The following is a 21,590-nucleotide window of genomic DNA, read 5'->3' on the forward strand; positions in this document are numbered from 1 at the left end:
TCAGTAAAGCTATTTTTCAGAAATGATGGTGAAATAAAGACAGTTTCACATAAATAAAAACTGAGAGAATGTATTATTGACAGCTGCCTTATAAGGAACACTAAAGAAAGTTCATTCAGGTTGGAAGGAAGTGACAACAGACAATAATTTGAATCTACATGAAAAGACAGCGAGTTCTGGTATAAATAATTCTATGTAATGGTAAAAGACAATATGATTATTTTTTATTCTAACTAGTTTAAAATCAAACTGTCTTTAAAATTATATTATTGGATTTACAACATAATAGAAATTTATTTGATATAATACCACAAAGGAGGAAGTGGGTGTGAAGCTACATTGATAACCTGAGGAGACAACACCATATGATTCTCAAATCTGCAGGAAGAGATGAAAACAACCACAATTGGTAAATAAGATTAATATGTTTAAAAAAATATAAATATATTTGTGTTTGCATTTCTTTGAGCTTACATAAAGATAGAATATTATAAGATGCAGTAATGATTACAATGTATTATTGGGTTTGTAGCATATATAGGTATTCATATGTAAAACAATAATGGTACAAAAAAGGGAGAGGGAATGGAACAATATAGAAAAAGTTTTGATATTTCACTAAAGTTAGTATAAGTGTAAAGTAGACTTGAATAGGTTAAGATGTACATTTTAAGCCCTAGAGCAACCACTAAAAAATAACTAAAAGTATATAGTTCAAAATTATTAAAGGAATTTAAATAGTACACTAGGAAATGTCTGCTTAAGTCAAAGGAGTTAGTAAAATAGTGGCATATGACAACATAGGTATGAGACATATAGAACACAAAAGAAAGTATGGTAATTGACAACCCAACCATGATAATAGTATTAAATGTAACTATATTAAACAATTCAAGCAAAAGAAAAGGACTGTCAGATTGACTGAGTTAACAAAAAGAACATGTTCCTACTATGCATTGTCTACAGGAGACACAATTTAGATTCAAAGATACAAATAGATCGAAAGTATAAAAATGGAAAAAAGTGCCCTGTAAACCACAGCCATGAGATATAGGCTGATAAACTATCAGATAAACTATAGGGTCTACTAATATCAGGTAAAATAGACTAACAGATCAAACATGATCAATACATTAGATCATGCCACTCCTCTAGTCAGACTCCTCTAGTGGCTTCCCATCTCTGGGAATAAAATCCAAATGTTTAAATCAGTAGCTGCCCTTCACACCCCCCCCCCCCCCGGTCTCAAGCCATCCTTTACTTGAAAATGTCTTTATCCCACCTTTTGATCTTATTTTGGAGGTATAGAATTCTTGGTTGGAAATAATTTTTCCTCAGAATTTTGAAAGCACTTCTCTTTTTCCCCTTTGGAAGCTTTTAGGATACTTAGATATTTCTTTTCAACCCCAATGCTCTGAAATGTCATAAAAATGTGCCTAAGTATGGATCACTTTTCTTTCATTGTGTTGGACACTTAATGGGCCCCTTTGATTTGTAAATTCTCATGTTGCCTGTATGTGCATGTATGCACATGTGTTTGATTTTTCTTCCATCACCTCTCATGTGTTGAGCTTTATTAGTTCTGGTCTTAAGATATTTTCCTGTTTTCTGTCAAAGTTTGGGAGGAACTTACTGCAACCCCAAGTGCACCAAACCTATTCTCTTGATCATCACTTGGCATACAACTGTGCCTAGTCAGTATCTATCAGTTGCCATAATGAAAGTAATCATTAGGAGTGATTAACAAGATGAACTGAAATGTGGTGGGCTATACAAACATCACCGGTCTAGGTTGGATGGATGGCCCTGCATCCCCTCCTCCTGTCCCCATTTCTTTTGTTGGCCTGATTCTCACAGATCTTGTATATGTTTCACTTTTGTCTTGATATCCTTTTATTAACCAGTCCTCCAAAACTATCTCCAATAGTTGTGTCCAGAGTCTCTGTTTGGCTCCAATGTCATGCATTTAACCAGTTAGTTAGTTCTTCTAGATCTAAAATTCCTAAAATAAACAAACACCTAGGGAGTTCCCGTCATGGCTCAGTGGTTAATGAACCTGACCAGTAACCATGAGGTTGTGGGTTTGATCCCTGGCCTCGCTCACTAGGTTAAGGATCTGGCGTTGCTGTGAGCTGTGGTGTAGGTCTCAGATGTGGCTCGGATCCCATTTTGCTGTGGCTGTGACATAGGCCGGTGACTACAGTTCCGATTAGACCCCTAGTCTGAAAACCTCCATATGCTGCAGGTGCAGCCCTTAAAAGACAATAAAATAAAATAAACACCTAAAATAGTAGTTTTCTGTTACTGAGAAAAGGTAGATAACATGATCCCTGTTTTTCATATGAGGTACTGAAGCTTGCCTGGGTGAAAGAATGAACCTTTCAATCCAGGTCTGACTCCAAGGCTTCATGTTTTTCCAGCCTTCCATGCTGCCTCTCAGTCCACCCAGTGAGGTTTTATAAGGATCAAAGGAGGCAAACTCTGCACAGACTTTGGTTATGTTAATGGACATGCAAATTCACCCTGAAGTTTTCTTGTCTTAAAAGGTGATTTCTGGAGCTAGAGAGATTAACACAAAGGAATGAATCTCTAATGATAAGATGTAAGATGAGCTGGCAGCTATGTGCAGGATGGAGGAGGTGGACTATTACTAGGGAAAAGGAGGCATTTTGGCTGTACCCTTGGAGAACCTCATCCAGGTGCTGCTTGGACAAGCATAGCTAGGTGATAACATCAGAGGTTTTGTTGGCACTGCTTCCTCCATGGATGTTGAAGCCAAGGACAGTGTGTTCTAGCTTGAGTGGGGAAGCAAGCTGTGCATTAGGAGGTAAATCTCTGGCTTGCAAAAGGTTGAATAAGATACTCCTTTAAAAAGCTCACCAATTGGCTAAATATAGGATGGTGAATACCAACTGGCCAAGAATATTTTTTGGATTTGGGCCCGTAGCATTTTCAATTGACTGGGAATTGGATGTGTTTTCATTTCCTCTTGAGTCTTCTTTTGAGGTGGGAGACTATGTGCTGATAATTGGGTAGGGCCCTGTGGTGGAGGACTAATGTCCCTGCTGATTATGACAGTTAAAGATAACCTTGTTTTGGGGGATGTGTTTTCTGTAAGTACTTGAGTGTGTCAGTGTTTCTTGACTCTGCTCTTCTTTTTTCTACATTCCCTTCTTTGAACCTTATTCTTTTCTTTAAAGATGTTTTCAAAGACAAGGACATCATTAGCAACCTTTTGCTGGCCGTACATAATGGATTTGAATGCCTGTTCATCTGCTTATTGATTCAGTGCCACCACTCCATTCAACTCCCATGACTTCAAGGATGCCCATCTTCCAAGCCAGCTTCCTGCTAACCAGACTATGAAAATAAACACTGATATCTATCAAATTTGAGAAACAATAAGGCAGAGGGAAAAAATATGGACTCTGACATCAGCAGATCAGATTTCCTATCTATGGACATATCATTTGCCCCTTGAGCACTGATTTTCTTATCTGTAAGAAGATGATGATAACAATTTCCTTGAAAGCTTTTATTTGGCTTAAAGAGGATGTACATAGGTGCTCTATAAGTGGTTGTTCCCTTCTCTTTTATTTACAAGGAACTGCTGGCTTGGCATTTTATTTCCTCTGCCCTCTGGCACTGCCCATCCAGCAGTACCAACCTCTCATTCCCTCATGGTGCTAATTCATTGTGAACCCTAGAGAGAATACTCAATTTTTATGCCTAGGAACCTCTACTTTCCCTTTTTTCTTTTATTGGTTTGTTCCTCAGTAGACTTCTTTTTTCCCCCACTGCACCTGCAGCATATGGAAGTTCCTGGGCTAGGGGTCAAATCAGAGCTGCAGCTGAGGCGTATGCCACAGCCGTGGCAGCACCAGATCCAAGCTGCATCTGCTATCTATGTCACAGCTTATGGCTACTCCAGATCTTTAACCCACTTAGTGAGCCCAGGGATCAAACTTGCATCTCATGGAGATAATACCTGGTTCTTAACCCATGGAGCAACAGCAGAGGTTCCCCTCAGTAGACCTTTTGAAGTGGTTTGGTAATTATAAAAATAGGAACCATGTGTTCTTGGATTAGAAGAATCAATACTGTCAAAATGACTATTATCCAAGGCAATCTACAGATTCAAGGAGATCCCTATAAAATTACCAATGACATTCTTCACAGAACTAGAGCAAAATACTTTAAAATTTGTATGCAAACACAAAAGACCCTGAATAGCCAAAGAAATATTGAAAAAGAAAATTGTAACTGGAGGAATCAGGCTTTCTGTCCTAAGACTATACTACAAAGCTACAGTCATCAAAACAGTATGGTGCAGGCACAAAAACAGAAATACAGATCAATGGGACAGGATAGACCAGAAATAAACACAAGCACCTATGGTCAACTAATCTATGACAAAGTAGGCAAGAACGTGCAGTAGAAGATAGTCTCTTCAATAAATCATTTTGGGAAAACTCAACTGCTACATGTAAAAGAATGAAATTGAAACATTCTTTAACACCATAAGGAAAAAAAAATCAAAGCTGATTAAAGACCTAAATGTGAGGCCACTCTAAAACTCCTAGAGGAAAACATAGGCAGAATGCTTTTTAACATAAATCACAACAACATCTTGTTTGATCCACCTTCTAGAATAATGACAATAAAAACAAAAATAAACCATTGGTACCTAATTAAAAACTTTTTCAAAGCAAAGGAAACCATTGAACAAACAAAAAGACTACCCACAGAATGGGAGAAAATCTTTGCAAATGATGCAACTGACAAGGTGCTAATCTCCAGAATATACAAACAGCTCATACAAATCAACAACAACAAAAAAGAAACCCAACTGAAAAATGGGCAGAAGACCTAAATAGACATTTCTCTAAAGAAGACATATGGATGGCCAGTAGGCACATGAAAAAATGCTCAACACATCAATAATTGTTAGAGAAATGCAAATCAAAACAGCAATGAGGTAACACCTCATACTTGCCATCTTAACAAGTCAACAAATAGCAAATGCTGGAGAGGGTGTGGTGAAAAGGGAATCCTCCTTCACTGTTGTTGGGAATGTAATTGGTACAACCACAATGGAAAACAGTATGGAGGTACCTCAGAAAACTAAATATAGAACTACCATATGACCCAGCAATCCTACTCCTGAGCATATATCCAGACAAAACTTTCATTAAAAAAGATACATACACCTCTATGTTCATTGCAGCACTATTCACAATAGCCAAGACATGGAAACAATCTAAATGTCCATTGACAGATGAATGGATTAAGACGATGTGGCACATAAATACAGTGGAATAGTACTCATCCACAAATAGGACAGAATAATACCATTTGCAGCACCATGGATGGAAGTAGAGATTCTCACACTAAATGAAGTAAGTCAGAAAGAGAAAGACAAGTACCATATTATCACTAATTTGTGGAATCTAAAATAGGGCATGAATGATCTATCTACAAAACAGAAACTGACTCACAGACATGGAGAATAGACTTGTGGTTGCCAAGGGGGAGAGGGGAGAAAGTGGGATGGATGGGAAGTTTGGGTTTGGTTGATGCAAACTATTACATTTAGAATGAATAAGAAATGAGGTCCTACTGTACAGCACAGGGAACTATGTCTGATCTTTTGGGGCAGCACATTATGGAAGGTAGTATATGAAAAAGAATCTATGTATATATGTGTATGACTAGGTCACTATGCTGTACAGCAGAAATTGACACAACACTGTAAATCAACTATACTCAAATAAAAATAAAAAAATCATGAAATATTGGAGTTCCCATCGTGGCGCAGTGGAAATGAATCTGACTAGGATCCATGAGGACGCAGGTTCGATCCCTGGCCTCGCTCAGTGGGTTAAGGATCTGGTGTTGCTGTGAGCTGTGGTGTAGGTTGCAGACATGGCTCAGATCCCACGTTGCTGTGGCTGTGGTGTAGGCTGGTGACTACAGCTCTGATTAGACCCCTAGCTTGGGAACCTCCATATGCTGCAGCCCTAAAAAGACAAAAAAAAAATTATGAAATATTGTGCATTCCATGAAGGAATTTATATAACAATATAAATATTTACTCAATGTCATCAATGGTTTGAAAATCAGATTAAATATTGCCCCACAAAGTTTGTTATATTGCAACATCTAGGGAAACAATAAAAGCTGAGTTTAAACATGTAAAATAATTAGTGGTTTTTAATTATATCTACTAATCTGGTTCAGATTCATTCAACAAATAGTTACTGAGCACTTCTGTATGCCTACAGTGTGTTAAGTGCTAAAGATATAAAGTCTCTGCCATCAGTGAAACTGCAGTTTAGAGGAGAAGATAGGTGAGTCAACACACAACTGCAGTAGAGCGAGCTGATGCTAAGACAATGCAGATGCACACAGAAGGGTACCTACGCCAACCTTGAGGAGTCACTAATGGCTTCTTAGTGGAGGGGACATTTATACTGAGATCTGAGGATGAGTAGGAATTGGCCAGGCAGAAGCCTGGCAGGGGTAGAGTGGCCTGAAGAAGGCCTGGGCCTGGGGAGAGATTGTGCTGACCTTGATACTGTCTACCTACAAGCTCCTAAGAAGCTGTGGGGCTTGGAGGCATTTCAGAGAAGCACAGGGTCATCAAGGATGATGCTGAGAATTGTCCTTTTGTGGAGTATTTTAAAAGATACTTTATTACTTTTCAGATACTATTCTGAGAGTCCCAGTGTGATATTTTTTGTTGGTTAATGGGTTGGTGTTTGTGTGCATTTATGTGTGGAGAGGTGCAAAGGGTAGGGGAAAGTCACTTCTCTCAAGTTTTATGGCATATAAAAGGTGTTTTCTTTGTAGGTTGTTCATTTTCTAGGCTCACGCAGAACAGGCTACCCAGCCCCATATGAGAAGCTCATGAAACTCTCGCTGACTGTAAAGAAGATGCTGCTGCTTTTGGCTGATGGGGAAGAAGGATGAATAGTACTGGAAACAGGGCCCTGGATCCCCACCTAAGTGTGTGTGTGTGTGTGTGTGTGTGTGTGTGTGTGTGTGTGTGTGTGTGTGTGTGTGTGTGTTCATTGAAGGCAAGTGGGAGGCCAGCATACCTCCAAAGCTGGCTGCTGCTTTTTGCTGTCCTTCTCCAGTGCATGTGGGGAACACCCAGGAGCTCCACGATGGAATCTGACCTAGATCAGCCAGCTAGGGTCAAAGTGGCTCAATATTTCATGTCTTCCTTGTTGGATCGGAGGCTCTTCCACTGGAAACTTGCAACCATGATTTCAGAGGCCGAGGATTGTCTTTTCTATCCTGTTCTCTTTCCCACACTGCTGCCCCCACCCCAGCTGCTTTTGAGTATGATACAAGGTAGTTCCGTTTGATCCAGAATCTTTGGATCCCAGGTCGTCAGTAATTCTGAACCTGTGCAGCAATTCTGGTGGACCCCAAGGTGATGTCTCTTTATAGCTTTTTTTTTTTTTTTTTTTTAGCATTTTCATCTGCTCCCATCTTTGAATCTGAATTCCCCTCTCGCCAAAGGGCCTCTCAGAGATTATCTAGTTCATTTTGCAAGTGATGAAGTTAATGCTTCAGGAAGTGTAGTGATTTGTTCAAAGTCGCAGAATTAACTGGTGTGAGAACCAGGTCACTAATTCTTAGCCCAGTAGTAGACAGTCCCAAACGTTGGTTTCAGAAGTGTGAGAGACAACTGATAGGTGTTAAATATTGTGCTGAAGACCTTACCCAGGCTTATCTCATTGACACTCACAGTAAAAGAAGGGAGAACAGACTCAGAGTGAAGCAGCTTATCCACAGATGGAGTGGGGATTTGGAACAAGGTACAGGGCCTATGTTCTTTTTTCAGGCAACGTGATATCCCCCTGTCCCACTTGAGCCTGAGAATTGAAGGACTGGGGTCAGCGATTACTGCCTTTTGCTATTAACACTGCAGAAATTCAAACCTGGGTCTGGCTTTGCATTTTCATTGTTAGCCTCTCCAGTAAGGTCTTTAGGGCTTAGTCTCTCCACTGAGACAAGCTTTACAGCATCCTGATTGAGTCCAGTATCTGCCTCAGCCAGCTCCCCTGGAGTGGATGCTTTTTTTTTTTTTTTTTTTTTTTAACTCAGCCATCTTGATTCTACCCAGATTTATTCTTTTCTTTTGGATTGATTAAAGAATATTTGCTGACTCTGGGAGGAATAACTTTAAAATGCAGAGCTCACTAATATCAGAGAGGGATCTCAAATTCTTGTAAGTAGCTTTTCATAATGCCGTCCTGGAAAGGCCTCTTGACTTGTAGGCTTGTAGCTAACCCATTTAATTGCCACCTAGAGTCCTTGTTTATATTAGCAGAAGCTCTTGGAAAAGGTAGGCATGTCTGAAATTTTAGTCTCTTTCTTTACATTTAAAATGTTTACCCACAGCTGATTTGAGGTGTGTGCCATGCATTCAAATCCTTAAATATGGGCCAAGCACAGGCTGCAGGTCACTATAGTGAAGACAGTCAGGCTGAGTTATCTCTACTTGTTTTTGGTCTTTAACTTTTGGAAGCTGGAGATTTGAATGTAGAATTTAAAGGGGCCAGGATGGAGTTTTTATAGGCTATTCACTGTCTTAGATTTAAGTTATTTATGTCAGGCTTTGGGCCTGGCCGTGCATCTTGAGTTTGACATGCAGTCTGTGGTGTGCCAGGATGTGCTTATGTGGCTTCAGTTTCGGGTTTTCTTGAAGTCATGACATTTCTTAAACAGGCTCCTTCTTCACATCCAGGCTCACTGCCTCTCCCTTTCATGAAAATATTTTGAGGAAATCCTGGGGCTTGGCACCTTTCTTTCTTGGTCCACAGAGCACATGGCCAGGGGGCACTCAAGGGCCAGGCTGCAGCTGGAAGACTGAGCCCGTCAGGTACCGAGTGAGCTTTCTTCTCGGCTCGTTCATAGGCATTTGGCATCCCTCAGCCAACACTCTCTGGTGTTTTACTGAATTACTGACCCACAATGAGCTCTTGCATTATCTCCTTCTCCCAGACCTGCTGTGGACTGATTTTTTTCTCAGAACAGAAGCTCCTCAGACCTATAAAGGGCCGGGGCAGTGGGAAAAGGTGCAGCTTGTGTGTGCACACGAATCATCTACAGGGGGTGGGGTGGGGGGTGGGGAGGAGATAGGGAGGAAGGCAGCTCTGATTTTGGAACCACCCCTTCCCTCTCTTCAGAATGAGGCTGCTCTTTAGGGAGATTCTGTTATAAACCCTCTAGCGACTAGAACACTTGTAAGGGGCTGTGGACCTCTGAGTGAGAAGAGAGTGACGGGGACTTTGCAGGGTGTAATGCGCTGGTGAACATCAACCTTGAACTTTTCTTCAAGGGATATTCTTCTAACCCCCTCCCTGTACCTTTTGCATCCTTTCCCCCACTTCACTAGCTTTATCTAGTATCCCTTCATGGTATGTTCCAGGGCGATTCTCAGCCAGGAGCTTCAGTAGGTCTTCCAATGACATGACTCTTGAGAGTCTGAGGGTCTGAGAAGTGGAATGCATCTTGGACTGAGGGTTAAATTATTTTAACTGCTGCTGTCTTATTTTAAGATCACGAAGGTCCCAAGGAATGCAAGGCAGCCTACCCTTGTGTGGTTAAGCCTGCTGTATCATCATGTGTAGTTGTGATCAGTTCTGTGTGGGTCTTCGCTATTTGTCTTACTTAGATGAACGCTGACCTGGTATAAATGCCAAGGATAGGATGAGTAGGTCCTTAAGATAAGATGATGACAGAGGAGATTGTTTCCCTCTGATGGCATCTGGCTTAAATTATTACGATGGAAAGGCTGGTAGGGCTGGCAGAACAGTCTCTCTCTTCAATCTTACCTCTTGCAGCTGCTTAGTAAATGGCAAGAGTGAGGGAAAAATATGGATGCGGCCTTACTTCTCTGGAATCCATTTATTTAGCAGAAAGGATTCTAGAATTAGGTGGTTTTTCTCCTCTTCATTTTTTCCTAACAGATTTTCTCTCCCTGCTACATCGTAAGATTGATTTCTGTCTTCAAAATGTGTTCATGAGAATGAGGGCTTTTCAGTGAAAGCATTACAAATCATCCACAAATATCGGGTGTCTCGGGAGAAGTGAGACTGTTTCTCCAAAGCTCATTTTTCACAGATAGCAGCACCACCTGGCATCTTCCTGTATTTCCAGTTTTGCATTGTCCTTGTCTGTTTGAAGCTTGGGGATGAGAATTCCAGATGAGCTTGTGCCGGCTTTTTAAAATTGCATGGTTTGAAGAGAAGGAGCACTGACAGCTGATCGACACAGAAGTGGCTACGAAAGCCAGGCTGAATCAGAAGCCCTGATTCCGATGAAACCCCCATCTTTGCTGAGTGCTGGCTTGTCACCAGTGAGACCATATTTCAGAGTGAGTTCACAAGTACTGGTTCATTGACTCCTCCCAGCATCTCTGAAAGAGGCAGAGGAGAGATTAAGTCCACATGGTAGAAGCGGAAGCTGAGCGCTTGAAGGTTTTTATGACTTAGTTTTAGCCCAAAGCAGGTTAGCGGCAGAGCTGGGATAAAAACCCCATTCCTTTTCCACTGAACTTGGAGAGACCAAGGCCTGGGGAAATGTTCCTTAGGAATCTATATAAAGCTTTTTGATTGTATAGTACTAAGAAACTCAGAGAGGGTCAGAAAATTAACCACAAGAGATCTGGATTTTGCAAAGAACCTCAGTGGTAGCAAATGATGGAGTGGACTGGGAGTTTGGGGTTGGTAGATGCAAACTATTACATTTAGAATGGATATACAGTGAGGCCCTACTGCATAGCACAGGGAACTGTGTCTAATCTCTTGGGATAGAACGTGATGGATGATAATATAAGAAATGTGTGTGTGTGTATATATATATATATATAGAGAGAGAGATGACTGGGCCACTTTGCTGTAGCAGAACTTAGTACAACATTGTAAATCAACTATACTTTAATAAAATTAAAAAAAAAAAGATGTGACTGTGGCTAAGCCCCAGGATGCTTGCATCTTGGCCTCAGGCCTCTCATTTGTTTGCTCCCACGGGTTTGGAACTGACCGTTCTAGGGATTTTTTCCTGTTGCACTGTCCATTTAGATTCTCGGAAGCCCCATCAGGAAAAGAAACTGGCGTTTTCTGTCAGATGTCTTCCAGAGCGGCCTCTGACATGCCTGGCAGGACGTACATGACTTTGAGGGTTTTAGAGGAGAGGTTGTTGGGATTTGAGTTTCTTCTGGTGTCTCCCAACTTTCTAACCTACCCCTGGCTTTTCATTTTGTCGCTGATTTTCTGCCTTGGATGAGACATTCTGATCCATCTTGTCTCAGACACGAGCTCTTGCTTTGCGTTTTCTTGGTGCTGTGGTGTCCTCTCACTGCCCTGGACCTGCTCTTCAGGGCCCTGGATCCCTGAGGTCCGACTGCTTGCCCGACTCCAGACCCCAGCTCCATCTGAACCTTTGCTTCCTGGGCTTCTCTAGCCTCTGGCCCTGTGACCTGAACCATATGTTATTTTCTTGCTATTTTTTTCTTATCTTTTTATCTGACCACTCTTACTGACCAATGTCCATGTAGGGGAGAGGTTTTTTTGTAAGTTGAGAGCAAACCAAATTATCAAAAAAGTCTCATGGAACTTTGAAATTTGTTGGTCAGAGTCTTCATTTTACTGATAAAGAAACAGGCCCAAAGAGTTTTAGGGAAGTCTCAGTTCACAGAGAGAGTTAGTGGCTGAGTCAAGTGTAGAACCCACATGTTTGTTCTACCACTGTGTAACTATGATGTCTCCTATTTTACTTGAATTTATAAAATCGTCTAAACCCCGCTGGCAAAGGAGAGGAGGAGTAGGAACCTCTTTTCTGGTGGAGTGGTTGCCCATTCCTTGTCTTTCTTCACCAACACTTAAGCTCCTAGGGAAGGAGGGGCATTTCAGACACAAGTGCTCTGACTGCCTGATGCTTCCAGTTTTCCCCAGAGTGAAGGCTATGGGCCATTAGCAAGAGCATTGTAGCTGGTTCTTACAAAGAAGCATAAGGTGATCCCCATGGTAACCGTGACCAGAATGGGAATAGCGGCTTGTATTGCATCCTAGAGCTAATTGTTGGTCATAGAAGACCACAGACCATAGATGTAATGAGCTCCTTGGGACCCATGGTCTCAGAGTGGTGACACTGGATGCCACCCAAAGTTGGTAAGTGAATGAGCTTGAACAAACTTGATTGGTTAAGCTGTATAGAAGAGAATCAGAACAGAGAAATTCAGCTTTGAAATTTGGCTCTATTTTGTCAGAAGCTGTCTGAGCCAGGTTTGGTGCTGGGTATGATGTGGAGGCTTCCTCCGGGCCTGAGGAACAGGGCTGTGCCCAGGAGCACCTGGCCTGGGTAGGCTAGACTTGTGTTTTCTGCTGTTGTCTCTCTAAGGCACACACACACCCATGAGTTCTATCTTAGGTCCATACCTCGGAAGACCTCCACCTGGCCTTCTAGTTCTGCTATAGGGACAGCTAGATTCCAGGAGTGAGTTGAGGTGGGGGTGATTTCAAGGGGTAAGTAACTTGGATTTGGAAGCTATCACAGGCCTACCTCACTTCTAAATCTGCCATTTTTTACTGGAAATGACTGTAAACCCAAGAATCCTCGTCTGAGAGGCAGGTTGCTAAAGACCAAGAGAGAAAAGTAAGTGGTTTAAGTGGTTTTAGATGAGGTCAAATACATGTTCACGTTGTCTAGGCTGCTTCCTGCCCCAAGTGCTACTGTGTCATTTCTCTGTCTACATCATCCGTATCCCCCGCGGCTGTGCTTTCCTCCTTCTTTCTTCCTTCCCTCTCTGTCAGGAAAGGAAACACATTTTCTAGTAGACATTTCTGCGGCATCAATGGCCTATGACAGACCTGGCCTGATTTACATGACCGTCAGTGTTCTCAGAGGAGATACTGGGAGGACTGTAGCAGGTTAGGACTGGAAAGAAGGGGACTCTGGTACTTGGTTACAGCGAGAAACCTTTTCTACTCATTGCGAAGTGCTGACCTTGACTGAGGCCTGTAATGAGCCAGGACACAAAGGTGAATGAAGGAGAGCTTCCTGGAGGAGGTGGTGCCTGAGCTATATCTTAAAAGTTATATGAGGCAAGGAAAGGGCAGAAGGGCATTCCAGGAAGCAGGGTCAGTGGGAGCAAAAGCAGGGAGGCAAGAAGGAGTGGGTGTGCAGGGAGGTCACAAGCATTTGGATTTTGCTAAAGAAGTGAACCGAAGCAGGAGATTAAGAGCATGGGAATCATTTTTTTGTCATGTGCTGGAGGCACTATTTGTTCTGTTACTGTGGCTATTTGAGATTTTAAAGAAAGCTGTTTTTTTTTTTTTTTTTTTTTTTTTGCCACACCTGCAGCATGTGGAAGTTCCTGGGTCAGTGATCAAACCTGAGCCACAGCAGTGACAATGCTAGACCCTTTACCTGCTTTGCTACCAGGGAACTCCTAATGAAAGCTATTTTTGATTATCCATGATGGTGGAACTTCAGACATTACCAAATAATGGATAATTCTCAAGTCACTTAAATCCGCCCAGGGAAAGTGACCAGATGAGAACATGAGGTGCCAGGCTGACTTTCTTCTTCTTTTACAAGAGCGTCTGTTTGAGGGGCACGGGGAATCTGCCTGCAGCATTTTCTTTGTTCCTCTCTCTGTGCAGATCTCTCTCGGCTCTGCTCTGGGCCCTCAACCAGATCTGACTATTTTGTGATCGTAATACGTTGGTGATATCTGATACCCTAAATCCAACTTATTGGTTAGATTCTTCATTCCCTTCTCCATTTCTGAGCCCTGGGTCAACTGGGACCTTGTTTGAGTTAGGACTCAGCTATGTGTACCTTTTGAAGTAAGAGAAAGCATTTAAAAGTATATGGTTGGAATGGTTAAAATTCATCATCACTACTTTTATCACAGGTCAAGAACATCATCTTTCTTACAAAGAGCAGCCTCCATATTCCTGTTTAGATGAGTTCAACTTGCTATAAAATCTTCTAGATGAAAAACAGAAAGCAAAGGATAAGGGCCTTCTTTCCTCCCGAGTTTCCTGGTAACACGTAGAGCTCCTCTTTCAAGTGCTATTACTCAAAACATATTTTCTCTGTTCTTATTTTTAAATGTATTAACATTAGTTTGAAGGAAAAAGGATAATAGAAAGTAACTTAAACAACAGTGCAGTTGATATTCTGCCAATGATTTTTTATGTACGTATCAAAGATCACTTTGAACAACAAACTATTTCCAACACTATTAAGAGTATTTTACTCAATACAGTTCTCATTTGGTTTTGAAAAGCTTTAGTGCTTGAGTGAACACTGAATGGCAGTTCTGCAAAATGAAAATAAGTAGCTGATCACTTGTGGATCATGTCTCACAGCGCTTGGCTGTTACCATTGAAAACTGCCACTGGAATGGAAGAGCAGCAGTGTGGTGAGACTGGTGCATGGCCCCATGAAGACCCACGTCCTGTTGGCTTTAAGTGGTCAACAAATTTGTGGAATAGTATAAATGGAAGGCACAGCATTTGTTTATGGAGCTGTGTCCCAAATTGGATGTGCATGTGGGAGTTTTCTATCATGGGACTTGCCCCCAGGAACACACAAGGGCTTACTCTTTGTGGATTCAAGGTTTCAGGGGTTTGCGGGATGTTCCAGGCCAATGCAGGCTTTCTCTAAACAGAGTGTTGGTTATTTTATGTGCGTTTTGACATGGTGCTGTGCATCATCATGCAGCCATAGTTGCTGTTATTTTCAAGCGATGGACATAGAAATGTTTTTGGAAGAGGAGCAAAGCAAGGACTGGGCATAAGGTGAGAGGATGTGGCTCACAGGACAGGCCACTGGTCAAAGGGGAAGAAAACAACAGAGACCCCAGTAGGATGTGAATAATTGGACTTTCTTATGTGTTCAAATGGCGTGGGCTAGGGCCTACTGGCTTCCTAGCTCAGCCTGGCTCTAGTCTTGTCTCTGCTATTACGATTTCCCATCACATACCTTATTTTTCAGTCACACTGTTCTCTGAAGAACAGGGGAACATTAGATACACTTGATTCTCCTTGTCCCTTTCTAGAAACTCCATTGTTCAAAGTCCAGACCAAATGTTACTGAGTGCAAACTCATTCCGCTCGCTGCAGGACTGGCTGATGAATCAGAGGACAAAGTGTTGGGGCGAGGAATCATGACTATTCAGAAAGCCAGCAGACTGAGAAGACGGTGACCTAGTGGTAGACTCGCGTTCCATAGAATCAACTTCCCCACATCAGAAATCAGGCTTCTTTTATACTAAAAGGGGAGGAGGCGTGGTTGGTTGTTGAAAACTTGGTGTCAGGATCCTTTGTTCTTGCAGCTGTCCACATAAATCAGGTCATGATGTTCCTGTAAACCTCCAACAAGACAAAAGTAATTCTCTGTTTTGCAAATTTTTATCTCTATATGAATGGGAAAATGTTATACCCGAAAAGGTCAGAGCTGTGAGAATGGACTGTCCTATATATTTCGGGCTATAGGCAACATTCTTAACTTGAAACAGGAGCAATAGAATACAGAAATTAAAGTTAAAGGAATAGATCCAGTATGGAGTCAGATTTATTCTTCCTCATTACAACTTCCCACAGGCAGAAGTGCTGTGGGAAGAACTGATTCCCACAGGCAGAAGTGCTTTCTTAGAACTTTCATGACACTTTGTATCAATCTAATTTATTATTTATTACATTGCTATTTAGATAGCTGGTATCATTCTGTATGTGTTTTTCTGTGACACACTTTTCCTCACTATTTTGTTTTTAACCTTCACCCACATTGATGGGTGTAGCTGTTCATTTACTTACTTTAATGTAGACCATTCTGCAGTATTAATTTGCCACAATATATCTATTCCCTTGGTTATACACATTTGTTTTCATTTGATTGCTCTCTACAGACATTACTGCTCTGTCATCTAGGCCATATGTGCAAATGTATCAGGGATATATATCTAAAGGTGGAATTCATAGACTCTTTCTAGATTTATTTATTTTCCTCTCTCTCTCTCTTTTTTTTTTTAACGGCTGCACCTGTGGCATGTGGAAGTTCCTGGGCTAGAGGTAGAATCATAACTGCAGCTGCCAGCCTATGTCGCAGTCATAGCAACGCCAGATGAGAGCCGCATCTGCAACCTATCCTTCAGCTTGAGTCAACACTGGATCCTTAACCCACTGAGCATGACCAGGGATCAAGCCTGCATCCTCATGGATACTAGTTGGGTTCTTAACCCACTAGGCCACAACAAGAACTCCTCTTTCCAGATTTAAATGTAATATTAAATTATTTTACAAAGGAATTGTATTCTGTTATGGGCCCGCCCATCAATATATGAGGGTTCCCATTATCCTGCTCTTTATCAAAATGGATACTATTAGAGTTTAATATTTGCATTTCTGATGATATAAAGTTGCCTTTAATTGCAGTTAAAACTTGTATTTCTCTGATTACTGACCAAGTTGACATTTTTCAATATGTCTGATCAGTTTTTTCTTTTGCAGCATGGCTGGACAGACTTTTGTCCATTTCTCAATTTGGTTATGACTTTCTTATTGATACATGAGTTTATTAACTCTGTATACTAATCCTTTATCAGGTACATTTATTACAACCCTTCTTTTCCTAGCTTGTTGCTTGTTTTTTTTTTTTGTTTTAAAATAGCATCTTTTGCTTAGCAAAAGTGTCACATTTGTCGTAGTGAAATGCTGCAATTATTTCTTTGTAATTTTTATGTCTTGCTTAAGTTCATAGAGATACTCTTCTCTGTTTGGTTCTAAAAGTTTTGAAGTTTTGCATTCCACAGCTAGGTTTATAATCTACTTGAAACTTAATTTTGTATATGGAGGGAAGGAGGAGTCAGATTTAATTTTTTTCTGTGTTAGAACCAGTTGTAACAATGCCAGCTTTTAAATATTCCCTCTTTATCCACTAACTTGCAGGCCACCTCTTTCATTTAGTTGCCATATATGAATGGCTCTCTTTCTGAGCTTTCTGCTTCATCCATTGGTCTGTTTGTCTATTCTTGCACCAATGTCACAGTGACTGTATTATTTTAACTTTATAATGAGTTTTGGCATTTCATATGGTGAGTTTTCCTCTTCCTCATTTCTCAGGACTGTTTTTTTTAAAAATATTTCATTATAGGTTTAATCAGTTAATTAAAACAAATTCTTATGATGTCACCTGATCCAATTACATGGGTATGATGTAACAAAGACAGTTGCAAACTGATACATGCGTATTTACATTATATATCCCAAACTATCAAGCTAGTTAAGTATATATAAGGAAATACATGTTGACATGAGTTAAATAATTTTTCATTGCTTATTAGAAAGAATGCAGTCAAACTTTTAATGGAAATACTATACAGGTGAGGTACTTTAGAGGTCAAAAATAGAAAGCAAATGGCACTACACACTGACAGTGTTCACAAAAATATATGTGTGTATTTAATACAAAGGCTTTTCAACTAGATAATTCTTGAAAAATTTCAAAACTAACAACTTATGCAATTTAAAGAGTTTTCAGGAACAATGGCTGATACCAGTGTATCAAAGCATATGAAAGTTTTATAATAACCTGGCTGCTAGGCAAGTAGTACCTTAATACCCTAAAGCCCGCCACCCCTTTTTTGGTTTATATAAATTACCTCAGATTGTGATTCTTTTTTCATGTTTTTGACTTACTGTATATTTTCATATATAATTTTAGGTTCAGATTATTAGCATCCACAAAACAAACATTAGCATGTCGATTAGAACTATATTGAAGCTATGTATTAACATGGGAAAACTGATACCTATGATATTGAATTTTCTTATCTTTGAAGATGCATCTCTCCATGTGAGCATTTTTCAGTGCCCTTCAATAAAGTTTTAGAATTTTTTTTAAGTCTAAAATTATTTTATTTTATTTTATTTTATTTTTTTATTATTTTTATTTTTTTATTTTCCCACTGTACAGCAAGGGGGTCAGGTTATCCTTACATGTATACATTACAATTACATTTTTCCCCCAGCCTTTCTTCTGTTGCAACATGAGTATCTAGACAAAGTTCTCAATGCTATTCAGCAGGATCTCCTTGTAAATCTATTCTAAGTTGTGTCTGATAAGCCCAAGCTCCCTCCCCCTCCCATCAGGCAGCCACAAGTCTCTTCTCCAAGTCCATGATTTTCTTTTCTGAGGAGATGTTCATTTGTGCTGGATATTAGATTCCAGTTATAAGTGATATCATATGGTATTTGTCTTTGTCTTTCTGGCTCATTTCACTCAGTATGAGATTCTCTAGCTCCATCCATGTTGCTGCAAATGGCATTATGTCATTCTTTTTTATGGCTGAGTAGTATTCCATTGTGTACATATACCACCTCTTCCGAATCCAATCCTCTGTCGATGGACATTTGGGTTGTTTCCATGTCTTGGCTATTGTGAATAGTGCTGCAATGAACATGCGGGTGCACGTGTCTCTTTTAAGCAGAGTTTTGTCCAGATAGATGCCCAAGAGTGGGACTGTGGGGTCATATGGAAGTTCTATGTATAGATTTCTAAGGTATCTCCAAACTGTTCTCCATAGTGGCTGTACCAGTTTACATTCCCACCAACAGTGTAGGAGGGTTCCCTTTTCTCCACAGCCCCTCCAGCACTTGTTATTTGTGGATTTATGAATGATGGCCATTCTGACTGGTGTGAGGTGATATCTCATGGTAGTTTTGATTTGCATTTCTCTTATAACCAGCGATGTTGAGCATTTTTTCATGTGTTTGTTGGCCATCTGTATATCTTCTTTGGAGAAATGTCTATTAAGGTCTTTTGCCCATTTTTCCATTGGGTGATTGGCTTTTTTGCTGTTGGGTTGTATAAGTTGTTTATATATTCTAGAGATTAAGCCCTTGTCAGTTGCATCATTTGAAACTATTTTCTCCCATTCTGTAAGTTGTCTTTTTGTTTTCTTTTGGGTTTCCTTTGCTGTGCAAAAGCTTTTCAGTTTGATGAGGTCCCATGGGTTTATTTTTGCTCTGATTTCTATTGCTTTGGGAGACTGACCCAAACATGAGAAAATATTCATGATGTTGATGTCAGAGAGTGTTTTGCCTATGTTTTCTTCTAGGAGTTTGATGGTGTCCTGTCGTAGATTTAAGTCTTTCCGCCATTTTGAGTTTATTTTTGTGCATGGTGTGAGGGTGTGTTCTAGTTTCATTGCTTTGCATGCAGCTGTCCAGGTTTCCCAGCAATGCTTGCTGAATAGACTTTCTTTTTCCCATTTGATGTTCTTGCCTCCCTTGTCAAAGATGAATTGACCATAGGTGTCAGGGTTTATTTCCGGGTTCTCTATTCTGTTCCATTGGTCTGTCTGTCTGTTTTGATCCCAGTACCACACTGTCTTGATGAATGTGGCTTTGTAGTATTTCTTGAAGTCTGGGAGAGTGATGCCTCCTGCTTGGTTTTTGTTTCTCAGGATTGCTTTGGCGATTCTGGGTCTTTTGTGGTTCCATAGAAATGTTTGGATTGTTTGTTCTAGTTCTGTGAAAAATGTCATGGGTCATTTGATAGGGATTGCATTGAATCTGTAGATTGCTTTGGGTAGTATGGCCATTTTTACAATATTGATTTTCCCAATCCAGGAACATGGAATATCTTTCCATTTCTTTACATCTTCTTTGATTTCTTTGATGAAAGTTTTATAGTTCTCGGCATATAGGTCCTTTACCTCCTTGGTCAGGTGTATTCCGAGGTATTTGATTTTGTGAGGTGTAATTTTAAAAGGTATCGTATTTTTGTATTCCTTTTCTAATATTTCATTGCTGGTATACAGAAATGCAACTGACTTCTGAATGTGAATCTTATATCCTGCTACTTTGCTGAATTTATGAATCAGTTCAAGTAGTTTTGGGGTTGAGTCCTTATGGTTTTCTATGTATAGTATCATGTCATCTGCATACAGTGACAGTTTTATCTCTTCTCTTCCTATATGGATGCCTTTTATTTCTTTTGTTTGTCTAATTGCTGTGGCTAGGACTTCCAAAACTATGTGGGAGAGCAGTGGTGAGAGTGGGCATCCCTGTCTTGTTCCAGATTTGAGTGAGAAGGCTTTCAGTTTTTCCCCATTGAGGATTATATTTGCTGTGGGTTTATCATAAATGGCTTTGATTATGTTCAGGAATGTTCCCTCTATACCCACTTTGGCGAGGGTCTTGATCATGAATGGATGTTGGACTTTGTCAAATGCTTTTTCTGCGTCTATTGAGATGATCATATGATTTTTGACTTTTTTTTGGTTAATGTGGTGTATGATGCTGATTGATTTGCGTATGTTGACCCATCCTTGTGAACCTGGGATGAACCCAACCTGGTCATGGTGTATAATTTTTTTGGTATGTTGTTGGATTTGGTTGGCTAAGATTTTGTTGAGAATTTTTGCATCTATATTCATCAATGATATTGGGCGATAGTTTTCTTTTTTGGTGGTATCTTTGTCTGGTTTTGGCATGAGGGTGATGGTGGCATCATAGAATGTCTTTGGGAGTATTCCTCCTCCTTCAACCTTTTGGAAGAGTTTAAGGAGGATGGGCACCAATTCCTCTTTATATGTTTGATAGAATTCACCTGTGAAGCCATCTGGTCCTGGACTTTTATTTGTAGGGAGTGATTTTATGACCTCTTCAATTTCATTTCTAGTGATCGGTCTGTTCAGTTGGTCTGTTTCTACTTGATTCAGTTTTGGCAGGCTGTAAGATTCTAGAAAATTGTCCATTTCTTCCAGATTGTCAAACTTGTTGCCATAGAGTTGTTCATAGTATTCTCTTATGGTTTTTTGTATTTCTGCTGTATAAAAATATGGAACGCTTCACAAATTTGCGTGTCATCCTTGCGCAGGGGCCATGCTAATCTTCTCTGTATCGTTCCAATTTTAGTATATGTGCTGCCGAAGCGAGCACTAAAGTTTTAGAATTTTTGTCATAAAATTCTTAGACGTTTTTCTTTTTTGTAGATATGTTCCTAGGTGACTTTGCTTTTTGTTGCTGTAGTAAAGATTATTTTAAATTACTTTCTCTCTATTGCAGGGATGTAGAAGTGCAATTGATTTTGTATATTGATTTCATATTAGTTCATCTTACTAAACTTTTTGATAATTTTAATAATTTTTCTAATGTTGATTTAGATTTTCTCTGTAGAAGATACTAACTTATGAATAATTGATTCACTGTTTCATTCAATAGACATTTACTCTGTATCTACAATGTGCTAGGATCTATTCTAGGTAATATTCTAGGAATTTAACAAAACAAACACAAGTCCCTACCTTCATATAACTCACATAGACAGTTGCTCCTCCAGTCTTCCAGTCCTCATACCTTTTATGACTGGGAAGGGAAAGGTTGGCAGCTGGTCTGTAATCCAGCCTATTCAGGGAAGAGAGGAAAAGAATTCAAAAGAATGAGATGACCTGATCCAATCTCCTTGTAAACATAATGGAGAGTCCTTATACGTGGACTACTTTTAGCAGGATATGCCTAATCCATGTACATGCTTCATGGTAAATAAACCAGTTG

General features: G+C 40.1%; 1 non-coding gene across 1 annotated transcript; it reads right to left on the reverse strand.

The window, feature by feature from the left end:
- Positions 1-20,868: 20,868 nt before the first annotated feature.
- LOC125112303 (U6 spliceosomal RNA) lies at positions 20,869-20,975 on the reverse strand. The gene has a single exon (XR_007131097.1). It is a non-coding gene; the product is annotated as a U6 spliceosomal RNA (small nuclear RNA).
- Positions 20,976-21,590: the final 615 nt, after the last annotated feature.

Source organism: Phacochoerus africanus, chromosome 11 (genome assembly GCF_016906955.1).
Source record: "Phacochoerus africanus isolate WHEZ1 chromosome 11, ROS_Pafr_v1, whole genome shotgun sequence".
Lineage (NCBI taxonomy): Eukaryota > Metazoa > Chordata > Mammalia > Artiodactyla > Suidae > Phacochoerus > Phacochoerus africanus.